The following is a 25008-nucleotide window of genomic DNA, read 5'->3' as shown; positions in this document are numbered from 1 at the left end:
CCCATCCCCCTTCCCAGTCTACTATAATGTCTAGCAGGTCATGGTTTGTACCTGGTATCTTTTCTGCTTGTTTCCTTCCTTCTCACCGAGTAAACCTGAGATACATCATAAAACATCAAACTTGGTCTCCCCTGGTTTTGCTGAAGGACTTTTCAATGTCCTCATTACTGAGATCAATGAACTCCTCTCTCAGATTTGAGCACAAAAAATGACAGCACTCTATCATAAGGATGGTTGATCTTTCTCCCAAAAGTCTTTCACTCAAAACCAGCTCCTTGTACACCTCCCCAAACATGGCTAAAAATGAACAATTTCACCAAAACCTAAAATAAACTAAACCAAATCCAAAACTCAGTGTGCTTATAATGAACTGCTCTAAAATTCTGCTTTTCTATTTTCTTGAGAGAAAGTATTACACAGATATATATTTCACTATGAGAACAGGACAACCTCTCTGTTTCTAACTTAAAAGCTGCCTAAACATCTCAATTCTATGAAGCCTGTCAGAGGAGTCGTGCAAAGAATCAAAAGGGGTTATAAACTTCCTACCCCTCAGATGCTGAATTGGCATAGGCAGGGACACCTCCCACTAGAACAAGTTTTAGATTGTAGAACTAGAAAAGATTCAAGTTCTCTATGTATCTTAGTTGTCTAATCAAGAGAGAAATCCAAGCATCTACTTTTATGGTGGGATTTACATATACTTTTCTCTCTCAGCAATGTAAGAATTTTCACAAGCTGAAGAAAAGGAATATGAATGTTATTTTAAAAAACATCTTCAGACAGGTATGCTACCTATACTTTTGACAAAGAGTGAGTGCAATGGGAACATTACAGATGAGCAACACACTCTCCTACCAATTAACAAAGCAGCTATTGCACTTAGAGATGGGAATAATATGAATTATTGTCCACAAAAGGCAGATGTAGGCTCTCCTTAGGCACATGTCTTACACAACCATAGAATCAGTTAGAACAGAAAAGAACTTTCAGATCGTCAAGCCAAACAAGTAACTCAGCACTAAGTCCACCACTACACTATGGCCCTAAGCACCACATCTGCACATAGAATTACAGAATCAACCAGGTTGGAAGAGATCCCCAAGATCATCCAGTCAAATCTATCATCCAACCTTATCCAAACGATGAGACCATGGCACTAAGTGCCTCATCCAGGCTTTTCTTGAACACCTCCAGGGATGGAGACTCCACCACCTCCCTGGGCAGCCCACTCCAATGGCAAATCACTGTGAAGAACTTTCTCCTAACATTCAGCCTATATCTCCCCCTGCACAACTTGAGACTGTGTCCTCTTCTTCTGTTACTGGTTTCCTGGGAGAAGAGGCCAACCCCCACCTGGCTACAACCTCCCTTCAGGTAGCTGTAGACAGCAATGAAGTCACCCCTGAGCCTCCTCTTCTCCAGGCTAAACACCCCCAGCTCCCTCAGCCTCTCCTCATGGAGTTTGTGTTCCAGGCCACTCACCAGCTTCGTTACCGTTCTCTAGACACGTTCCAGCACCTCAACATCTCTTTTGAATTGAGGAGCCCAAAACTTGACACAGCACTCAAGGTGTGGCCTGACCAATGCTGAGTACAGAGGAAGAATAACCTCCCTCATCCTGCTAGCCACACTGTTCCTGATACAAGCCAGGATGCCATTGGCTCTCTTGGCTACCTGGGCACACTGCTGGTTCATGTTCAGCCTACTATCTACCAGTACCCCCCAGTCTTCCTGGCTGCTCTTCAGTCACTCTGTCCCCAGCCTATAGTGCTGCTTGGGGTTGTTGTGGCCAAAGTGTAGAACCCTACACTTGACCTTGCTAAATCTCATCCCATTGGCCTCTGCCCCACCATCCAGCCTGTCACATCTTTAAATACTTCCAGAAATGTAGACTACATCACTTCCCTGGGCAGTCTGTTTCAGTGTTTGACAATCCTTTCAGTGAAGAGAGTTTTCCTAATATCCAATGCCTGCCCTGGCACAAGTTGAGGTTGTTCCCTCTCATTGTAAATGGACAGTGAAATCTCAGAAGCCAGTCTGCATCTTCAGGACCAATTATCTCTCTAGTGCCTGTTACAGGGTAAGGCAGCCAGCACAGAGCCAGCATATTTGGAAATTCATGCTATCAATCAAATCCTTAGGAGTATTTATATTTAAGTGACTATTTATTAGAGTCCCATTGTCTTCTACTACTATATTCATACTGTGAACTGTGTGATGACTATGGAAGAGTTTAAACAAAATAATTACTTGTCTCTTTTTCCAAAGATCAATAAATTGTACTGGTAGCAAAGAAAAAAAAGAATCATTAATTTTTACTGGTGAGGAGGGAGGAAGAAGGCACTATGGTCCAGGTCCAAAAGAAAACAGGTATTAAACAAAAAATGCTAACACGTGGAACCTTGGAGCACACACACAGCCATGTGATGCTAAACCTGCTAATATGTTCATTTAAACTTTATCTTGTTACAGTGAGGAATGTAGTGTCTGGAATAGAATTACATGATTTTCAAAGTCACACACTTCTGTATATGAGTTAGCCTATTATTGTGAAAAAATTGTCTTGCCTGCTGAATAATTTACATTGCAATATTCTAGTTTTAAATAAGCTTTGACAGCTCACCTAAGATTGATTAGTCAGAATCTCAGAATTTGTGATGAGCATGAAAAAAAGCATTGTTTATAACATACTGTACAGAAATTACCTATAATTACAATAGCTCTTTCTTTCATGGCATTTACTTGCCTCCCATAATCACTTACAATCTGTATGCAGCTGTGCATTCTCTAAGAAAAAAAAAAATTAACCCAAAAATCTTTAATCAAATTGTATAAGACTGTCCAGAGCACCTCATACAAAGACCTTAATATTTTCATACCTAGTGGTTCAGGTTCAGACAGTGCCTCTAAGGAGTTTTCCACATACACTTTTTTGCAACAAAGCAAACCTAACAGACAACACAGATTAAGATTTATGTCAAATTTACCCCTTTTTATAAGTTACATTACAAAGAACCATGTAAAGAACACCTAACAGCAAGCTTATTGAGTGTAAAAAAATTGCCTGTGAAGCTCCACTGGTGCGTAATGCTTTGAAACAAGAGTTTCAAACAGAGAAAACAATCACAAATCACAATTTTCAGTAAAAGGCATAAAATGTAAACTATAGCTTGAAGCACTCTCTTGAGAAATGTAGACTATTTAAATATATAAAAAGTTAGCTTTGTGTGCCAAACTAAGCCTGTCTCCCTGTCTTGGAATCTCTCTACGTATACACCTCCTTCACTGATTTTTCTCCCAGCAGCAGCTGCTGGAGGAAGTGGAGGGTTTTGCTTCCTCATAACAGGTCAGAGATAGCTACAGAACCCAAAACATCCAAAGCCAAGTTTACAGCAAAGGCACAGCAAGCATCCTTTCTTCCTACTCTATGACCTTCAGGTTTGACTGGTATCCACTGTATTTAACTTGGGCAAAGAGGAGACAGATTTCAGGTACATGTTACAGAGACAGAGGCAAATGGACTTGTTAAGGTGCCTTTTGTAGAAGTTTTACAGAGCTGCTGAATTCTATATCCTTCACCTCTGTTCATACAAAGCTTCCTCAGTTTACAAGAATGTGTGCTCTCTCACTAAGGATTCCCAAACTTTCCCGTCAAGGAAAATTATCTGAATGACCCTATTTTGACCATAACTGCAAAAATGTAATGCCAAGGGTAGCTACTATGTGTCATATTGAAGTGACTTTCAAGCTTTCCTACCAGCTTCTGAGAACAGCCCTAACTACTATGAATAACTGAAGGGATATAAAACTTTTTTCCTGTATTCAAAATGTTGTGACCACCAAGCAGCAAATATTTTACTAGGACTATGTTAGAAAATACTCCAAGATTATAATACCTTAGAAAAAAATATACTTTCTCCCTCACACAGGAACAATAACATAACTGCAAGAGGACAGAGGATTCCTTTTATCATCCCTAGTCCCCTAGTTTTATAGATACTGTCTTCTAATCCCTCTCAAGTGGACATTATTACAGAATGTTAGGAAGTCACAAGAATGTAAATACAAGAAAAGCACAAGGACAGAGACCAGCTAATGGGAAAGTCTGAATTCATCCTGTGGAAGGATTGTTCTAGCATTGGTTTGGTTTTCTTTTGGATTTTGTTGTCTGGATTTTTTTTGTTGTTCTTTGCTTACTTTGGTTTGGGGGTTTTTGTTTGTTTGCCTTTTATTTTTGGTTTTTTTAAATCACTGACCCAACAATTTGGTGACATCTAAGAAGAATGTCCTGGAGACATGTGTCAGACAACAACATGAGAGGCAAGAGATGCAGGTCTCAGACTCCAAAGTAGCTCTGTAGATCATTGAACTGCAATGACCAGATTCAGATTTTTAAGGAATCACAGTAGTTAACAGAAGTCAAAAGCATGGTTTGTCTATCTATACCCACACATAGAAGATATAACACTCCACTGATGTAGAGGTCAAAAATATCTGAAAGAGAGAACTTCTACAGACATTTCCAATTTCTAGGAAAAAAAAATTACAGAAGTACAATGAATACCACACAGAAAGTAAGGTCATGATAAGGTCTCTTGCAAGACAGGCCTCAAAAATAAGTTGCTGTGGTGTAACACAGAAAATACTGAGACACAAAGCAACAACCCAGATAAAGATAAGTGTTTTCTCTGTGGAGAAAGCCTTCACAGAAAGTTGTGCTAAAACCTCATGAAAGATCTAGCAAAGCAACAGAAAGAACAGATACTGAAGATACGACTACTCACCACCTTAAGCTGCAAGAGAAATAGGGATTTGTTCATACCTTTTTGCACGTGTGTACAGAAGGAAACAGGATATTAAGCTAGCTGAATGCTGGGCCTGACCAGTATCACTGTTCTTTTACTCTTATTTTAGAACATGCCAGCACAATGCTGCAGCATTTCTTAATTAAAACTACCAAACTGGTGCTCACTCTTCCTCTACCAAACCATATACTTGCAGTGCTTTATGTATAGAATCGTAGAATCAACCAGGTTGGAAGAGACCTCCAAGATCATCCAGTCCAACCTAGCACCCAGCCCTATCCAATCAACTAGACCATGGCACTAAGTGCCTCATCCAGGCTTTTCTTGAAGACCTCCAGGGACGGTGCCTCCACCATCTTCCTGGGCAGCCCATTCCAATGGGAAATCACTCTCTCTGTGAAGAACTTCTTCCTAATATCCAGCCTATACCTACCCTGGCACAACTTCAGACTGTGTCCCCTTGTTCTATTGCTGGTTGCCTGGGAGAAGAGGCCACCCCCCCACCTGGCTACAATGCCCCTTCAGGTAGTTGTAGACAGTAATAAGATCACCCCTGAGCCTCCTCTTCTCCAGGCTAAACAGGCCCAGCTCCCTCAACCTCTCCTCATAGGATTTGTGCTCCAGGCCCCTCACCAGCTTTGTTGCCATATACATCAGGATGAGCTGAAAAATCAGCCTGCCGAGTTCATTTTCCACAGCCCCACAGTGGTAGCACGTGAGTGAGTAAAACGCCTTGCTGACTTCCACAGAAGGGATAACAGAAATTCACGTGTTAACTTAAAATAAGGCTCTCTACTAAGGAAAGTTGTATGATATGCAAGTAGATTACAAATACCTTTTTTGTCTCTTTCACAGCTTTTTTTGGTTTTGTTGTTTTTTTTTAAACAACATTATTTTCATGCAATAGTGTTTTATTTCTCAGGGAGACCTGCAGAAAGCTCTCCTCCTGCCTCCCCATGTGGAAATTTCTCAACTAGAAGAAACAGGTTTGTACTGGGTCAGTGAGCTGAAATGTCTCACTGTGCTGAATACCAGAGCTGGTGCAAGAAACAGCACAGGTCAGAGAAGGGCTTCTTTCAGTGGTGGTGACTTCGGTTTCACTCTCTTTTATCACAGAATCATAGAATCAACCAGGTTGGAAGAGACCTCTAAGATCATCCACTCCAACCTATCACCCAGCCCGAGCCAGTCAACTAGACCATAGCACTAAGTGCCTCAGCCAGGCTTTTCTTGAACACCTCCAGGGATGGTAACTCCACCACCTCCCTCAGCAGCCCATTCCAATGGCAAATCACTCTCTCTGGGAAGAACTTCCTCCTAACATCCAGCCTATACTTCCCCCAGCACAACTTGAGACTGTCCCCCCTTGTTCTGTCGCTGGTTGTCTGTGAGAGGAGACCAACCCCCACCTGGCTACAACCTCAGTGTAGGGCAATGAGAGTACCAAGCAACTGATAGCAAATACAATTGATACAAAGTATTTAAGACACCACAGAGTCCTCTTGAACCTGGCGTTCCAGAGGAAGTTTGTCCTGCAGACTCAGACTGCTGGTTTTAATATGTCCTTCTCCTGAAGAGCTCCAAGACACTCCAGGGAATTTGTTAATTCTCATACCCACACCATTAAGAGCAAAACAATGGGCATGAAGATGAAAAACAAGCAATTTTTAAAAATTATTTTTTGATGGAAGAACTCATTAAACCCAAAAAATATTACCAATACATAAGTTACAACTTCATTAGCATTCAGCATTTACACAGCACTGCTGCATAACTCAGCACGGCAATTCATCAACATTTGTTGATGCTGGTATCTTGAGGTCATCCTTACAAGGAAAGCACATGAACAAACAGTAGGTTATCTGTGATTGTTTGTGTACTGCTCATTATTTGAGACACAATGAATAAAAATAACTACCATGTTCACACACACACATAAAAAATCCATCTCCATCTTCCAAGATGAAATCTGCTTATAGCTTCTTCAGAATATCTAACTCTCCAAATCTAATTATGCTTTGCTTCAAACACTGTGTATTTATTAAATCTTATGTTCACAACTACTGTCCTAAAGAAATCACTTCCATATTACACAGATTTACTTGCAGCCACTTACAGAAAGTATAGAATTTTACAAGGAACATATTGATTCCAAGGTAATAATAGATGGTAGCTGTGTGATCCAAATAGTTTTTCTTCAGAAAAAGGATCAAGTGATAAAGTAGTGTTGTGATTTGCAAAGGTCACATGCTGGCAGATCAAATCAATCTTAATTTTGAGAGTGGTGTAAGAAGAAAAAGAAAAAAATATTCAATTTCTAAGTGCTGGCTCTTATCAATGCTTGGCTTTAGAAAGACAATCATAACCATATATCTTGGTAATATAGTTTGATGAATTTACTGCATTAATACCTACTTCTGAGGTAGAAATCACTGTTTTGAGAACTGCTTGCAGCAAGGTTACAGTTCTGCTCAGATGCCTTCTACCTACACACTTACTCTAGCTGGAAATACTTTCTTTTTTTCCCCAATATTGCATTACTTTTACTACTAATAGAGAAACTGCACATATTCAATAAAATAAATTAAACCTATTGCCACAAAAATCTATTTGCACTTGGATATAATCTAATAATATTCTGCAAAGTTCCATCCTTTGAGAAGAACAATTATTAGGTTTGGGGGTCCTAGCAAAATTTTGCCAGCATGAATACTCAGAAGAACAGACATCTGAAGCAGCACTTCTCTGGGAATGGCCATTTTGTATGAACAATCTAGCAAAACACATTACAGAGTCCTCACAGGCAAAGAACGCATAGATGGGCTAGGCGAAAGACACTACATAAAAGATGTCCCAAGCATACAGATTTCTCCATTTGTCTAATAAAAATACTTTGTTGTTCTTTATGAATAAATTTACATCATTAGAACTATATGCTACATAGATATTCTGTATGAAGCTTGCTGAAGAGTCTGCATGAGTTTGCCACATGAAGTTTTATACCACGTATTGTAGCAGGAGAGCTCGAAGAAAAGCAAAACCTGCTTATTGGTGACAGCATAACTATCAACAAAAAATAATCATCTTGAGTTCCCTTCCCTTTACTGAAGTTTTATACCTTCCAGGAAAATACTTGATTTTATAAATAAATAAAGAAGCCTCCATATCAGCAAAAATAGTTTGATAGCTCTTGATCCTGGTCACAAGAGCAGTAAGATTACCAGCATCATTTTGTAGTACTATACTCTCCAGGATGGAGAAGGCTTATACTTCTCAGTTACCTGCAGACCCCAGATGCAGATTCCAGTCCTTCAGCCTCCACCAATATGTCACAGCCATTTAGCACTTTTAACTTTGTGAATCTGAAAAACATTGAAGTGTCTTTAGTTAAGAGCACTCCATGTCACACCTGCCAAAACCCTAAGCATTGTTCAAAGCATAGCATCTGGACACTTCTACAGTGATACCATTTATGATAGCATTGTCTAGCAGATGGAAACACATGTAACATACACAGCTGCTGGCTGTAGGACAATCTTGCCCTTGTAGTAAAAAAATCAAAGGACAACTGTGGCTACTCTAGAAATGAAAACCCTGCTTATGCTTTTGATGACAAAGTGATGGCAAGTATGAAAGCTTGGTACTTGCAGCACTGCCACCTACAAACCAGGAGGAGGGAGAATATGCTTCCAGGGACAGATCAGGCACTGGGTAAGAACAACTCAAGCAGCCGGCATGCTGCGTATCCAGCACCGCATCTAGGTCCCACAGTAAAGGGAGTTACCATGATGTGTGTGACATTTTACCTCAGCTGTCAGAACAACTATCTTAGTGAAAAGAGCAAGAATGAAGAGACAAAAGAACCATCTTGGACATACTCCTGCAGGTTACAGCTAGGCAGTACCTGTGTTGGCCTGCTTCTGTCCTGCATGTAGGTTTTCAATTGTTGCCTGAAATAGTATCAAGTGAGGCTCTTGATCACCATTTCATGAGGAGAAAGCAACAGGCCAAAGAGAGGTCAAAAGGAGAGGGGTAAAAAAGGAAATTTAAAAATGTATAAAAAAAAAACAACAGGAAATTCTTCCTCCTACAAATCTGTAGTTGTATCACTAATTCTGTGGTTGTATCAGTAATTCATGGTCTCTCAACTAGACCAAACTTGTGTGAGATAGTAACAATGGACTTAAGATATTCTGGGTAGTAGAAAAAAGCCCCTTTCTGGAGATGAAAACTGCCATGGCTTTTAGTTTGCAGAGGACTAATTGTTCCCATCAGAAATTAATAGACTGAAAACTATCAGTGAGCTCCCATGCATGTCCAGTCACACAATTCTCACTGACAGTGAGAACTAAGCACTTTCATTACAGCCTTACATATGTACCTGCTCATCTTCCAGCAAAAACACATCAGAATACAGGAAGTTTCTAGTTTCCCACAGAAAAGCCTCCTACTGCTAACGGCATCAGGCCTAAAACTGAATTTTCTTCCCAGCTGTATTTTTAAATGGCTCTAGAACTGACAGTAAATTACAAGGATCAACACTACACCCAAAATCTTAAAATTGTGCTTCCCATCTTCAGCCTACTACCTGCTCATGCTTTTTCATTCACCACCAGCAGCAGACTGCTCTGCAAGTGGGCCAGCAGATACACATATATGACAGCAGTAGAAGCATCACAAATGTCCAGCATCTAGGGTTGCCTGAACATAAAAGCTCCAACTATAATCCAAACAAGACATACCGGATCATCCCTGCTGCTATAATCAACATCCTGGAGATGACACTTTGCCTGGCATTTCCCAGATCTCCCTGAAGCTTTCCCCAGGTTCCAATGACTAAGCCACATACACTGTAAACTAGCTTGTGCTGTACCCAGCTTTGAACAACACAGTGCAGTTTGTGATTGCCTCTGGTATCAGTAACACATACTTCAAATCAGCAAACTCAGTGCCAGACACACAGTCTTTCATGCTGGAAGCTGAAAGGTTTGAAAACTGCCACCCCAGTTACACACCTGGGAGTTTCATACCTAATATAACTGTCCACAACACATACACTTAATTGAACGAAGCATGAAGCATCAATTTCCTTTTCACATCTACATGACCTGTTTTGAAATTTTGAGTATCAAATCAGAACTAAATCTAAATTCTTTTGTGTAACCCAGAACTTAAAGAAATAACCCAACCACAAAAAACAAAAAACACAAAAACAAACAAGTGACACAACCACACTTAGAAGGGAATACCTGAGATGTTCAAATAACCTACATCACTTAAGACCAAAAAAAGGGTCATAGTTAAATCTTACTGTTTGTATTATCAAATCACGAAAGAATCACTCATATTTAACTTCTAAATGCATTTTAGAACTGTAGCACATATCATCAGCCAGAACACAAAATTAAACAAGTAACTTCAACAGTATGTTCAGGGCATTTTAGTGAGCATTATTGATACTGGCCAGTGTGACAAATAAGTTCTAGAAGCGATACGCAGTTTTCTACAGGGGTGCAGTATAAACTGACCACGAGGGAAAAAGAAACCTAACTTGGAAACAAAAAAATGCCTGTCACTGAGCAAAAGAAATCCATTTCCACAAAAGAATAAGAAAGATGTCCATCTAATCACTATCCACTTCCTCTAGAAGAGGATTCACACGTATAGCAAATTATTCTAGAACAAGAGAATAAAAACAAACAGGATGTTTCCCCCACCCCAAAAAATAAAGTCTACTTATATAATGCAATATTCCAGATTACAATATAAAAAACCCTTATACTAGCCATAAATGAAACTAATTTTTTTATCAATAAGCCACCATTATAAGTAAGATGAATGAAAACAATGACTATATAACTACACCAACAGAGGCAGCAAAATTTCATACTCATATTATGCCACGAGTATTTGAACCCTGACTCCTATTCCAAAACAGCTCTTAAGGATGTCTTATTACTCTTGTCTTTGTGTCTTAATGACAAAGAAATTATTGACAGAGCTTTGCAAAATCTCTGTTAAAGGCACTTAAACTACTTTTCTGTTAAAAAGGAGAACATTCATTCTGGAAATAGGAAGACTAAGTCAAAAAATAATTTCTCCTACACTGTGCCCTACAAAGATACTGAATTATGCCTAAAAAAACCCTCAAATATTAAAATACCATATACAGTAGACAAAACATTGAAGTGGAAAAATCTTTCAAACAAAGTAGGAGACATAAAGGTTCTGATGAAAGGCTGCTGAGGAAAATCTGGTAATGTTCCTTCAAGGTTTTGATACAATGAACTTCAAAACTTAAACTTTCAGAGCCACTCTCTGGTCAGTCAGTGAAATCTAAGTAAATCTGTCATGACATGTAAACACCAGTTTGGTAGAAGCTGATTTTCCTTAGTTCACATTTGAAGTTAAAACATTTTGACTGAAACAAACACAAGCCTCCAAATAGGCTCTGACTTTTTCATAACTAATCACTGCTTTTCAAGTTCTGCAGCTGTAGCCAGCAACACCACAATAATGAACAATTTGCTTGCATTCAAAAACTCAAAAATGTTTTAACACCTGATATTGGAAAAAAATGCCCACACTCTCTTTAGATGGACTCTAAGGGTAGGAACTACTACATACCCTGAGCGGTGTATCAGCGCTATGGATGTGAAAGCTGATAAGCTGTCAATATGGGTAAGACTCAAGTTCAGAGCTAGAGCTGTTGTTGATGGTCAGCTCTATGGGTATCACGCAATGCCAAGGCTTGAAGAGTTGTTCCCTCATCTCTTGCACCTTGCTTGTAAAATTACGTGGTGCTCATAGGCTTCCAGCTTTAAGAATGAATTTTAAGTCTGCAAATCACAGAATCATAGAATCATGGAAAGGTTTGGGTTAGAAGAGACTTCCAAAGGACATCTAGTCCAACCCCCTTGGAGTGAGTAAGGACATCCTCCATTAGCTCTGGTTGCCCAGAGCCCTGTCAAGCTTTGCCTTGGAACATCTTCAGGGATGGGGTCCTGGCTACCTCCTTGGGCAACCTGTTTCAGTGTGTCCATCATCCTCATGCTAAAGAGCTTGTTCCTAACATCCTATTCATACCTACTCTTCTCTAATTTAAAACCATTGCTCCTCATATCACCACATGTCTTTGTAAACAATCCCACTCCAACCTTCTCATAGGCCTCCTGCAGCTACTGGAATGCTGTTGTTCAGTCTTCCTTGAGTCTTCTCTTCTTCAGGCTGAACAACTCAATCTCCCTCAGCCTGTTCTTGTAGGGGAGGTGCTCCAGTCCCCTGACCATTTTTATGACCCACCTCTGGACCTGCTCCATTACTTCCATGTCCTTCTCATGTTGAGGGCTCCAGACATGGATGCAGTACTCCAGGTGCGGTTTCACCAAAGCAGAGTAAAGTAGCAGAATCACCTCACTCAATCTCCTGGCCGCACTTCTTTTGTTGCAGTCCAGGATGCAATTTGCCTTCTGGGATGCAAGCACACACTGTTGCTCACATCCAGCTTCTCATCCACTAGAACTCCTAAGTCCTTCTCCATGGGCTGCTTTCTATCATCTCATCTCCAAATCTATACTGATAATGAGGATTGTTATGGCCCAGGTGCAAGGCCCTGCACTTGCTCTTGTTGAACCTCATGGGATTCACCTGGGCCCACCTCTCCAACTTGTTAGTACACAAAGCAATCATGAGGAGTTTTAAGATTAACTCTCAAATAGTTTCCTCTGATAATGAAACAAATACAACTGGTTTACTAAATAGCCACTTTTTTTCTTGATTCTGAAAGAGATCTGTAACAGTAATTATTCAGAGATCATTCTAGAAAAGAAACATCAGAGGTGAAAACAAGTGGAGTAAAAATTCATTTGAAGTCAAAACAAAGTCAGCTGAAGCTGAGTGTAGTGACTTCATTAACCACTGCAGTCCAGTGAGCAGCACATGCACAAGTCTTACAAGGCTATTCCAGCACAACCTCTGCCACTCCAAAAGTATTTATATGAAACAGGATGATAAAGGACATTTGTATTCTGCCAAAGTGGACACAAGTGTCTTGAAGACTGATACAGAGAAATGTTGAAGCAGTGAGCAATATAGTAGGCTTCCAGTACCTGAAGGGTGCCTACAGGAAGGCTGGGAAGGGACTATTTACAAGGTCTTGTAATGACAGGATGAGGGGTAATGGGTTTAAACTGGAAGAGGGGAAATTCAAACTAAGTGTTAGGAAAGGGTTCTTTACAGTGAGGGTGGTGAGACACTGGAATAGGTTGCCCGAGGAGGTTGTGGATGCTCCCTCTCTGGAGATGTTGGATGAGGCCTTGAGCAAGCTGTTCTAGTGGGAGGTGTTCCTGCCTAAGGCAGGGGGTTGGAACTGGATGAGCTTTGAGGTCCCTTCCAACCTAAACCATTCTATGATTCTATTCTTGATCACTAGGCCTCCAGAAGTGACAGTTCCAAGAGATTACCTAAACTAGTCAAAAAGCCAAGGACCTTGGCACTGGATTTGGTAAATGCAGGAATACCCTAAAGAATCATCACAGGAGAGGTGAGTGAACCTATGCAATATCATGTATGAATCACAGTAAATGTACTTCCACTCTGAAATATAACACATGAAAACAACCTCAATCAACTTTAAATTTAAGATTTAAGAAAATCATACACTCAAGTAACATGATCTAATAGTAGCTGGGAAAAAAAAGACTATAAGTGATCTTGAAGTAATCTATATATAACAAGAACTACTAAAATAGGCTTGACCCATGTAACTAAAATCTGTGCTAAAATTAAAGGAAAACACTGAAAGTAAAATATATGAGATGGCATATGTATATTTGCAGCAAGAGAACATGGTTTCATATCAGTCCCTATAATTAAATGGAAGTCAGCTGAATTACAGGACACTCAGAAAACAAGAATGAATACTTCTTTCACATGCAGCAAATACAGAGACAAGGAACAGAGAGAAATGAAACTGTCGAGCGAGGAAGTTCAGGCCACATACTAAAAACTGCCAGTGTTACATATAGCAAATGAGAATCGCAGGTAGCTGAAAAGTATCACTTGAGATGTTCAGTATCAAATGTGATAATCAGGTTACTCATGGAAGCTCTAAATAGCAACTATACAAGCAGGACAGTTGATTTGTCCTCAGGAGAAACACATCCATGTGAAGTATTTAGAGGAAAAGTCAACACAAGCAGGCAAAGAGAACAGAGAAGAGTCATTAAAGGTGTCAAGAAATATGTACAGCTGAGAATCACAAGCACATAGCTGTCAGTTATCCATGGCCAATAAGTGACCCTTGTGAAGGAGACTCGAGAGAGCAAGGGTCTTGTCACACAAGAAGTGAACAAATACACACCTTCTTTATTGTTTTAAGAGAGGTGTAGAAAAATATTCACAATAAAAGGAAAGTCAGGCAGTTGGGTGAAGGATGTGTAGAACACTGTGGTTATATAAGGAGGAGAAAATGAAAGAAACAATAACTGCACACAGAAACTACAGAGTTCCTCAGGGCAGTCATCATTATCCAGAGTTAGGTCCATCTCAAATATAGTATCTTGACAAGTATTTTGGAAAAGACTATGAGAAGGTCTAACATTGAGTAGATTCTCTCTTCACTACCAAAGAATTCATGATAAAAATGCTCCTTAGCTGGAGGATTTTACATCAGGCCTTTTATAGATATGACATTTAAAACTTATTAACTGAACAATCTAAGCCAGCTCTTACAAAGCAAAGCAGCAGGCAGGCAAGCTCACTCCAGGTATTGGCTACATATACCCATTTATTTAAATTATCTAACTAGATAGAATTGTAAAGTGAAAATATCACTTGTCAGCACATATCAGCTATAATTGGTGCTGTACATTTCATGAATAAACCAAAATTGAAGACTCTATAAGTGTCTAACTAGCAACTCAGTCTATGCCAAACTTTATTTGCTCAGAACTTGAATAGTTTCTAGATTATCCCTGCTTTTCTCAAACTGAGATTTAACAGAATACGCTTATTACATAGAGAAACCAAATCACAAGAACCACTCATGATATAAATGCCTAATAACTACATATTGCTACAATGATGAAATAGTACAAAATTATTAATGAGAAAATAGAAGTATATTATCAATTTGCACTTATCTGCCTAAACCAGCAAGAAAATCCTATCTATGTGTAGTGGTTTGGGTGTTACCTGCCCCCCTACACTTTGGAAATCACCCAGACTAGACTCAGCCGCTCTGGAAATTGAATGAAGCTTATTATTTACAGCTTAGCACAATATACAAGCAGATAGTTACAGTATATACAGTTATACACAGAAATACACAAGGCAAAAGGTAATACAGAAACACAACAGCCCTCCCAGAAACCTGAGTCCCCAGAAGGGGCTCCCAAACACCCTTCCACCTTCTCCCACCCCTCAACCTTACCCTAGATGTTGCCTTGTGCTCCAAGGAAGAATGGAGGGTCGGCCAGCGGGGTTAGCAAGCAAGTGGATTAATCAGAGAGACGGAGGGTGAGGTTAGAGAGAAATGCTGCCCAGAGCTCAGGCACTGCCCGAATGCCTTATCTATGTTTATACTCTTGTTCTTATACCTATCAGCAAGCCTATGAGTGAAGTAGACATCACCACTGCTTTTTTCACAGCCTGTGATCTAATCCTTCTCACCAAAACATTCTAGCTAGCTTCAAACTAGCACACTATGTGTAGGAAAGAAGCCTTAACTAAGCAACTTTTTGGCAACATTTCTTAATTTTTTTACTGTCTCAATATTGGTTGAACATTGGGTGATGATTAACTCTGCAGCCCAGAGACTAGATCTGGGTTCTAAGCTTCATATAACTCATAACACATCCATTTATGGCATCTTAAGCAGGCCTCTAAATATGAAAACTCCTTCATCCTTCTGCCAAAATTTTGCTTTCCACACGAATAAGAAAAGGGAATACCAAAAGCTGTTTTTTTTTATTATTGAGATCAGGAAAATGGGACAAGAAAACTAAGAAGACAGGAGGAAAAAAAAATAAGATTAAAATATTTTGTAGCACAATAATGTATCACATGCATATCACTATAGACCACGTAAAACCAGAACACCCTAACACAATTACATTTAAGTGTTCTATGAGGATATGGATACTATTGTTGCAATTTACGTTTCTACTGAAGCAGGTCTACGGCTTTAAAACCTGTTGCAATTCTGCAAGTCTGTTGCTTTTTTACAGTCTTCAACATCAAATGACAAGATTCTGATGAGTATTTGTTCACTAAGAACCTTGGCAGAACTTGCAGACCTTGATTTTATGGAAGAATGGTAACTCTGTATACAAGTTATCAAACCTTCTGCTAGCATCACGGCATCAAGAAATACAGCCATCTAAAGCAAGATTTTCAAACGACTGATATTTCTCACTTACATAACTCTCAAATCTTGATGACTACAAGCACTCAAAACGTGTTAATGTTGGGTAGACAGAAGTCATCTCTGCCACATTATCAGACCAAGGACTCTAAAGTACAGATAACCTTCTAGAAATACAGACACTCATGTTTCACAGGCTAGATTTCTAATGCTTCTTCAACTGGTAAAGACAAGCACATACTAAGTACTGATGAGTGTGAGGGTTTGGGTGCTCCCCGCTCCCCCACACTTTAGAAATCACCCAGACTAGACTCAGCCGGCTCTGGAAATATGAATGAAGCTTATATTTACAGCTGGCACAATATACAAGCAGATATTTACAGTATATGCAGTTATTTACAGTATATGCAGTTATTTACAGAAATATACAAGGTAAAAGGTAATACAGAAAACACAACTCCCCTCCCAGAAACCTGAGTCCCCAGGAGGGGCTCTCAACCACCCCTTCACCTTCCCCCTACCCCTTTCAACCTTACCCCAGTCCCAAAGAAGAATAGAGGTTCGGACAGAGGTTTAGGAAACAAAGTGGGTTAGTCCAAAATAGAGGGTGGGGTGTTAGAGAGATGCAGTTCAGCCAGCAGCCCCAGCAAGAGTGGTGCCCAGAGTGTGTTATCAAATGTTTTTATTTCTCATTCCCATACTTCTCAGCAAGACTGTGAGTGAAGTAGACATCACCACTGTTTTCCTTTTACAGCCTGTAATCTAGTTCTTCTCACAAAACATTCTAGCTAGCTTCAAACTAGCACAGTGACAAAATCTACTATTCAGAATATACATCAATGTTCAAACGCACATGCAACACACATACCAACAAGTTACACATGCTCAGACCTAATACTGTAAGAAGGCTTTCAGTCTAAGCAGAAAAATGAATATAGAATGAATAATGCTTATTTTCAAGTTTTAAACAGTGCAGGTTTCCCAGCCAAATGCAAAGCTGGGAACATAACATATTGCTCTGAAAACACTGAATAAACCAGCAAAGAGGTGGGAGGAGTTTGTTCGAAGCACAGTGTGATGTACCACAAATGAGACAAGCAGTTTTGCCAGTATCTGAAAATCAGCAGCATAACAAAAAGAACAACCCTGTAACAAAATAAGGGTTTATTTTTGTCAAATACTATTTCAAGCCATGTAATTTGAAGAAATGGAAAGAACAGCTCAACTCTCTTTGCCTTCATTCTCAATTCACAATGGAGAAAGATCACAACTTGTAAGAAATTTATTGGATACATACATCAGTTTGTGTATCACTAGCAAGAACTCAGCAAACCTCTACCCATCTTAAGTGCATAGTGTTAACAATCCTTTCATATTCAAATAAAGAAGGTTACTTGTAAATCAGAATAAAGAATATATCTAGCATCTTTTCAATGATTATATTTACAGTGTTTCTTTGTGATTAAAACATTGCATAATGTATGCAATTCTGCTATTAATGTACACCCATTTTCCAGGTTCCTTTTAGGCCTACTAATACTGGTCTTAACAAAACTCCAGCCCAACATTCCTATTTTGTACCACACTCTCAACAAGTTCCACAGCCACAAATACATTGAAGTCTCCTTTTTCATAAAAAGGATTTGAGGGAAACTAGGAACAGCAGAGACATCTCTCTCCCACCTTCTTTTCATTGCTGCCACTGATTTTCATGAAGTCCTACTACTAATTAAACAACCTGTCCAGATGGGCACAGCCTGTTTTATGAGCAACTGACTTACCTAACACTTCTGCAAAGCAGGTTGGTACTAAATCTTTCCCTCATCCTGTCCTGTGGTTGCAACATGCAATGTACATTGCAGAGCTGAAGGCAGGCAGGAACATGCTTGGTCCAGCTCACTCAAACATGGTAACTTCATTTCATTCCCCTAACATCCAGCACATACAATCATAGAATGGTTTAGGTTGGAAGGGACCTCAAGGATCACCCAGTTCCAACCCCCTTCATAGGCAGGGACACTTTCCACTAGAACTGGTCCCTCAAGGCCTCATCCAGCCTGGCCTTGAACACCTCCAGGGAGGGAGCAGGCACAGCCTCCCTGGGCAACCTGTTCCAGTGTTTCACCATCCTCACTGTAAAGAACTTCTTCCTAATACTTAGTTTAACCCTCCCCCCTTCAAGTTTAAACCCATTACCCCTCGTCCTGTCACTACAAAAGCTTGTCAATAATCCCTCCCCAGCTTTCCTGCAGGTCTCCTTCAGATACTGGAAGGCCACTATAAGGTCTCCTTGAAGCCTTCTCTTCTCCGGGCTGAAGAGTCCCAACTCTTGTAGCCTGTCCTCACAGCAGAGGTGCTCCAGCCCTCTGATCATCTTCGTGGCCCTCCTCTGGACTTGCTCTAACAGTTCGATATCCTTCCTGTCTTGGGGGTTCCAGAACTGCACACAGTACTCCAGGTGGGGTTTCACAAGAGCAGAGTAAAGGGAGAGAATCACCTCCCTTGCCCTGCTGGCCATGCTTCTCTTGATGCAGCCCAGGACAATGGAAGCGTGGTAGAATGGTAGTGTGAAGTAGGAACTGGCAGTGTCTTGCATGGATTTCAACTGCTGACATGAAGAACCCACATCTGGGCACATTGGAGCCCATTAATTGACATCCATGCCAGTAAAAGTGCATGCACCAGTAGTATGTGAAGGACAACTAAACTAAGTTAGCTGAAATACAATTAATCTTTCAGTTTGCACCACTCCTTGCAGAAGAAAAGCAAGTTATACTGCAGTTCTGAAAGCTTTAATTGAAGGATTTCAGAGATATTTCTATCCTTTTAGTTTGTCTCACGATTGGTTTTAATCAAAAACTTACTGTCAAAACAAACTGGTAAGTTGAGAGCAACATGGTTTGTCTAAGTATCACAACATTACTTTAGTTGGTAAACTGGCAGCCTTCACAAATTTCAGTTATTCAAAGAGAAGCTATTTGAAAAATAAATACACTGGTAAGAAACAAACAAACAAACACAGGGAAATAGAAGAGTCTAAGAGATAGATGGCAGTTTCAAGGGAGGCGAGCAATCCATGAACAGAAAGCTCCTTTAGCAACTACTTTTGCCAGAAAGCACAGAACTAATTCTTGTTCCAATATACATAATGCATTCAGAGACCTCAAATTACAGACATTAGTACCTGGCATTTCAGACACAGTTGCTGAAGCACACTGTAAGCATAAACGTTCGTATTATGAAACAGGCAGATGGTCTGCTTCACCAGAAACATTATAGTCTGACATTTGATATCAATTGTACTGATTTAATACTAATGAGAGTAAATGGAAACAGATTTGCAAAAATCTGTCATTTGGGAAGATGTATGTGTGCCTTTAAAAATCTTTTACTTCAAATACATCGTGCTATGGTACCATGAGGAATAATGATATATTTTAATATACAGCACCACTCTGACATTTGTGTAGAGCTTTCAGGGCAGTAACCAAAACCTGCAGCTACAGAAGAATAAATTTATTGATGAAAAGAAGCAGAGGTGGTGTTTCAGGATCTCTGGCATAGCAATCAAATAAATTAATATTAAACTTACTTTTTACAGTATTATAAAATGCCATTGTGCCCATTACTAAGGCTTCCATTCACAAGCAGAGCAATTATAAGATAAGTATAGTAAGGGTAAGTTATGCCTGTTCTCCAAATGCTGAAGTGCTCTACACCTCTAGTCTGCACCCCTGCTGACACCACACTCATTGCAGACGGGAAAAGAGAAAGTGTCACCAGGTTCCCTCCAACACAATGAACTATGAAGAAGCCAAGATGGGTTGGGGTTCTGCAGCCTGCTCCACCATAGTCACTGGTTGTGTTATGGTATAAACCAGAAATACAAATTGATGATTATTAAGCAAGAGGCTTAAACTATCAGTGCTCTCTCCTCAACCCTGACACTTCTTAGACTTGTTTTAACACATGTAATGACTTCAGGTCTTAAGAATCCTTAAGGCGATGTTTCTCCTAATGATGAAGTGGTGGAAGTGTTCCCCCAAGTTAGTGTCTGGCTGCCAATATTTCTGTAAATGGATCACATTAATATCTCTGAGTTTTCTGACGTTATCGATAATATGCCAAGTCTTACAAGCATCTTTGCAAATATAAACAAACAACAAACACCATGCTCTTGCAAAAGATGGCAAGACACTATTTTAAAATTCATTATTGACTAAACACAGCACTAAAAGCAGAGCAGTAAGGCAGGTCAGTTGGCGAACTGCTGACCCTCAACACACTGACTATGTAAGTAACGGTTCTCCAGAGCACCAGCACCAGCACCAGCATTCCTCTTCTAGCTGGCATGCAAAGGCAGAAAACCCTGCAGAGGGCTACAAGTTCACTACTTGTTTTGCTTCCTTCAGATACTATCTGTTCTGTGCTGTTTCTTCTGCAACACCAAGGTGTGATCAAATATCCAGTGATCTGCTACCTTCTCATTAATTACACAGCATCAGTTCCGTGGAGATTCTGAGTTTACACAAACCACTCTCAGCACATGCACAATTTAAGACTGAGGTCTAACAGCATAGCATTGTTACAATTCAACTATTTCATTTCAATTTACGTGAAACACCTTAACCTCAGAATTGATTCAGACAGACTAGCAGTGAAGACCTAGATTTCCTCTTCTATAGCCAGCAGCTATAAACTGTAAATAGATTCATTCACTCATTCACTATGTCATTGAAAGCTGATGCCTGTTTAGTATCTGAGGACAGATTACCTCAGGGTTTATTGTGAGTTTAAAATGTTTCTAATAATCCATATATCATATCAAGGTGAAAAATCTGATAAATATTTTTAACCAAACCTGTCTAAAGGCTACTGATGTAAAAAAAGAAAAAAAGTTTTAAAATTGCTGTATTTTCCATTGCTTGGGAACACTGATTTTAGTCAAGCTATTTTGACCCTATAAACAGAAGGTCAGGTATTGAATATTACATTTCCCCAGTTTGGTAGCATTTTACAGCAAAGACATGGTCATTGGTAGTAACTTCTAAAATAGCAAAACTCTAGTCCTTGCACAGATTGCTGTATTAGCATACCACAAAAATACGTGCAGCACTGTACTTCAAGCTGAGATAAAAATGCCTCTGGTATAAAGTCAAAATTTAAAGCAAAGTCAGCTGTACACACTGTAACACACTCTCTGAAGCTTCTACATTGGAACACAAAACACAAATTAACTGTCATGTTTAAGCAATTATCTCCTATCAAAACGATCAAAACCCTAATTTACACAAGAGATATATTGGATGCATTTCCCCCTCTAGCTTCCCCAAGACAGTGTAACTGATCTAAACTAACACAGTCACTCATTTTAAGGGGTGCGGGAGGAAAAGGCAAGGGAAAGAGTGGTGGGTTTTTTCTCCATTTATTATTTACTTTTAAATGAATGAAAGAAGCATGATCTTGCCTGTAAGGATCAGCATGGAAATACACAAGATATGTCAGTGAATATTTTACATATTGGGATACTCATCCAGATCAGTATCTTCTTATTAATTATTCTTTTCTGACAGAACACTGATAGTGTAAATAAATACTATTTGGGTGTATTAAGCAAGCTCTTCAGAGTGCAAGGAGGGAACAGAGTTGATAGAACTAATTTTTGAGTCTGACTCTTGAAACAGAATTTGCCTTTTCTGACCTTCAGCGAGAAGTCTGCTCCTGTGCTGTGACACTAGAATCTAGAACATCGACGACATCAAGACTTACTTTCCTAACAAAAACATACACATTTTTAATTAGCATCATTTAGCAAGGGGAGGAGGGACTGGACATCAGGCTGACACAGAGGGGAAAAGAACACGAATTATTTTTCTTCCCTTCACTCTATCTAGAGAATTCTTATGCATCTACAGCAGCAGATACTTGTAGACTTTTTTTGTAGGAAAAAAAAGAGAGAAGTATAGAGGTGGGTCTTATTTGTACAATTCTAAGACCTTAAAGTGATTTGTTGTAAAAAAATTAGGATATGTACACAAGTATGTACTTTGTATACTTTCTTCTGCATGCTACTTCTATTCTCGTACTTTCTTCTTCCCTGTCCCTTCACACATACAATCTTACAGCCTTCTTTCTATAAGCATTGGTACTGGACTCACTGCTTTTTGACAAAGGCATGGAATACAATGGATAACTTTGACATCAAAAATCAGAAGATGGGACTATTCGTAAATTATATCTTTTAAAGTAGATCTGACACATTGTCCTATCCCAGGCATTAAAAAATACTTTTCCAGTTGCTGAAAACAGACAGTGGGCTTTTTCTTTGTTTTGGGGGGGATGTTTTGCACATTTTATGTTTTATTTTTTAATAATAAAGAGACTTCTCCTCATCCCCTTTCATTGCTGTGACTGTCCTCATGAAACAATGATTTGGAACTTTGAAAAGCAACCGTCCTGGATCAGCTGGAAGACTCTGATAGTCTGATGAAAATACGGATGGGCTAGTAAGTACACCATTTTATACCCACTCAGCTTTGGCTTTTCTTTGGTTAGAATCTAAAGCCTGCTGATTATCATAAGCACAATAATAAAACAGGTAGTAGCTTTTGTTTCAGACACACAACAGCACTTTCTTCTGCAACTAACATGAATTTCCCTTGGTCCATAAAGCTGTTTCAAAAAAAACACCTACCTGGAAGGAGATAGTTCTGGGAAAACAGTAGTTGAAAGTTCTTAAACATGAAATAAAAAGTTTCCATAGTCTCCTTAAATTCCTTCATATTTCTCTGCCCAATACACATCAAATTAGCTGTAACGATCTGTGGTTAATTTTCCTTACATTCTCGAAACACAGTGGTTCAGTTCTGGAATGTGATCGATATTTATACCATCTCAGATGTAAAGTTAAGTGGTGAAAATACTGCAAAATATTTTTGGAGACATCTGAGGAACAATCAGAGTACTTGCTAGCCAATATAAATAAATGTCCTGTTTGTGAATATTGATGATGGTTAATGCAAGTATTACATTGTTAGAAGGGCTTCAAAGTGACTTATATAAGGCACGTAAAGAGGATAAAAATAGAACTAAACATAATGAAACTATGAAGGCATAATTTAAATACATGCACAAAATGCAAAGCCCTTTTTTATCTCAACAAAAGAGCTACAAAAATACAGGAGCCACATAGCATAAAACAGCTTTAACAAAGGACTGATTTAGAGTATTTTTTTAATGGCTACGTTGGTCTGCAGCAGTAGGATATACATTACAAGGGTAAACTTTAAAAAGACCTCTATAAAATCTTGTAAAGGAGATCTATCAGTCCTCAGAGTACATGCATAATTGAGATTAAAAGTTGCAAGCACAAAAGCTAGTAAAAACCTGGGACAAGACAAGAGAATTGTACATTTTATGTACATTTTAACTAAGACCTGTTGCCTGGTTTATCATCTCTACTCCTGACGAAACTCTTGGATTTGCACACTAACAGCACACGTATGCCAATCACTGTCATCTTTGAATCCAGAAATCTGTAGCATATGTAGTTCTGTAATTAGATAAACATTAGTTTTTATGAAACTTTATACAAGTACGTGACCTCAGTATTCCTGAAAGACAGCAATCCTGTGTTCCACTGCTTCTACCCAGGTCTGTGCATGCCTGCCCCCTGTTCCATCTCATCTCAAAGCTGGGGGTTTCCTCTTGACAGAACTTACTTGAGTTAAATACTCCTTTTTGCAAAGTCAGTTTTAACTTGGATACAAACTCCTGTCTGTATCTGCACCCAGCCAATCTAACTCTTGCACAGGCAGGCAGGCATGTGGATGCTGCAATACAGCAGGTACGGGAAAGGGACACCTAGAGTGTCCATTAAACTAAAACCTGCAATTTTTACTTCCTAATCTGGCTTTATAATCTGAATCCAGCAAGCATATTATGCTGTGACCAAGAACTGTTTTGGATGCAACAGTGGCTTTTTGCTCTTCTCCTAGCAAGAGCACTATGAAAACTTAAGGAGGTCAGACAAGCACTGCTACTTCTCCTCTTGTCTAGTCCTGCTTCCTTCCTCTACTGCCAACCCCAAGCAAGTACTAGTGACCATTCAGGCACAGAATTCAGGTTTCCATATAAGAATCATGGGGTTTGAAATTGTTGGCTCATGGTAGCTATATTTCTGCTGCTTACTTCTCATCCTTCACAACCAAAGCTAGGCATCACTATCAAAGCCATTTCACCTTTCTGCACATTGCATTATCAGACCTCTCTAAGGCTTGGGTCTTTATGCTAAATAAAAATGTAGTCAAAGGTATTGAAGCTGAAGAAGATTCAAACTGTTGACATATACATACACCCCCCACATATACATATATACACATATATATCACTCCCAAATGACAGTGCAAAATTGTTTTTCCTTTTCACAAGGCAAAAGACAGTATCATAGGATTTCTCCCCAATGAAAGACTGCTAGCAGTGTGCACTGATGAAAAACCTTTGTGATGGGAGCTGAAAGTGTGTAGAATTACAGACTCACTGGATCTGTCTATGACCTATACAAAATTGAACTTTCCAGTATTAACGTAGATTCAGGTTTTATTATATATGCAAACTGAAAAAGGGAACTTAAAGCACAGGTTTATACAGATGAGATTTCTAGTAGAAATCAGTCATATATATTCTGGAGCATCCTCTGGCTGAAAGGCAAGACTCATATTATTGAGAAAAAATATCTCAAGTTATGTTTTATGCTGTCCAGTCACAATAATCATTGCAATGACTTCCATTCCTCTTTCACTAGGGGAAAAAAATTTATTGGGTTCTTCAAGGAGA

At 39.3% G+C, this 25008-nt stretch overlaps 1 protein-coding gene across 28 annotated transcripts in view; it reads right to left on the bottom strand.

Moving 5' to 3' along the window:
* Nucleotides 1-25008, bottom strand: part of TENM3 (teneurin transmembrane protein 3) — a 1288622-nt gene that overhangs the window by 351051 nt on the left and 912563 nt on the right. For 21 of the 28 annotated variants that reach the window (XM_064148897.1, XM_064148896.1, XM_064148915.1 and 18 more), the window contains one exon: nucleotides 8090-8170. The exons of the other annotated variants lie outside the window; for them this stretch is intronic. The gene's annotated coding sequence lies outside the window, so the exon portion shown is untranslated. The remainder of the gene's footprint in view (nucleotides 1-8089; nucleotides 8171-25008) is intronic. 28 annotated transcript variants of the gene reach the window in all.

The sequence above is a fragment of the Pogoniulus pusillus genome, chromosome 9, assembly GCF_015220805.1.
Source record: "Pogoniulus pusillus isolate bPogPus1 chromosome 9, bPogPus1.pri, whole genome shotgun sequence".
Lineage (NCBI taxonomy): Eukaryota > Metazoa > Chordata > Aves > Piciformes > Lybiidae > Pogoniulus > Pogoniulus pusillus.
Note: the sequence above shows the minus strand (reverse complement) of the source record. Positions and strands in the feature narration are given on the sequence as shown.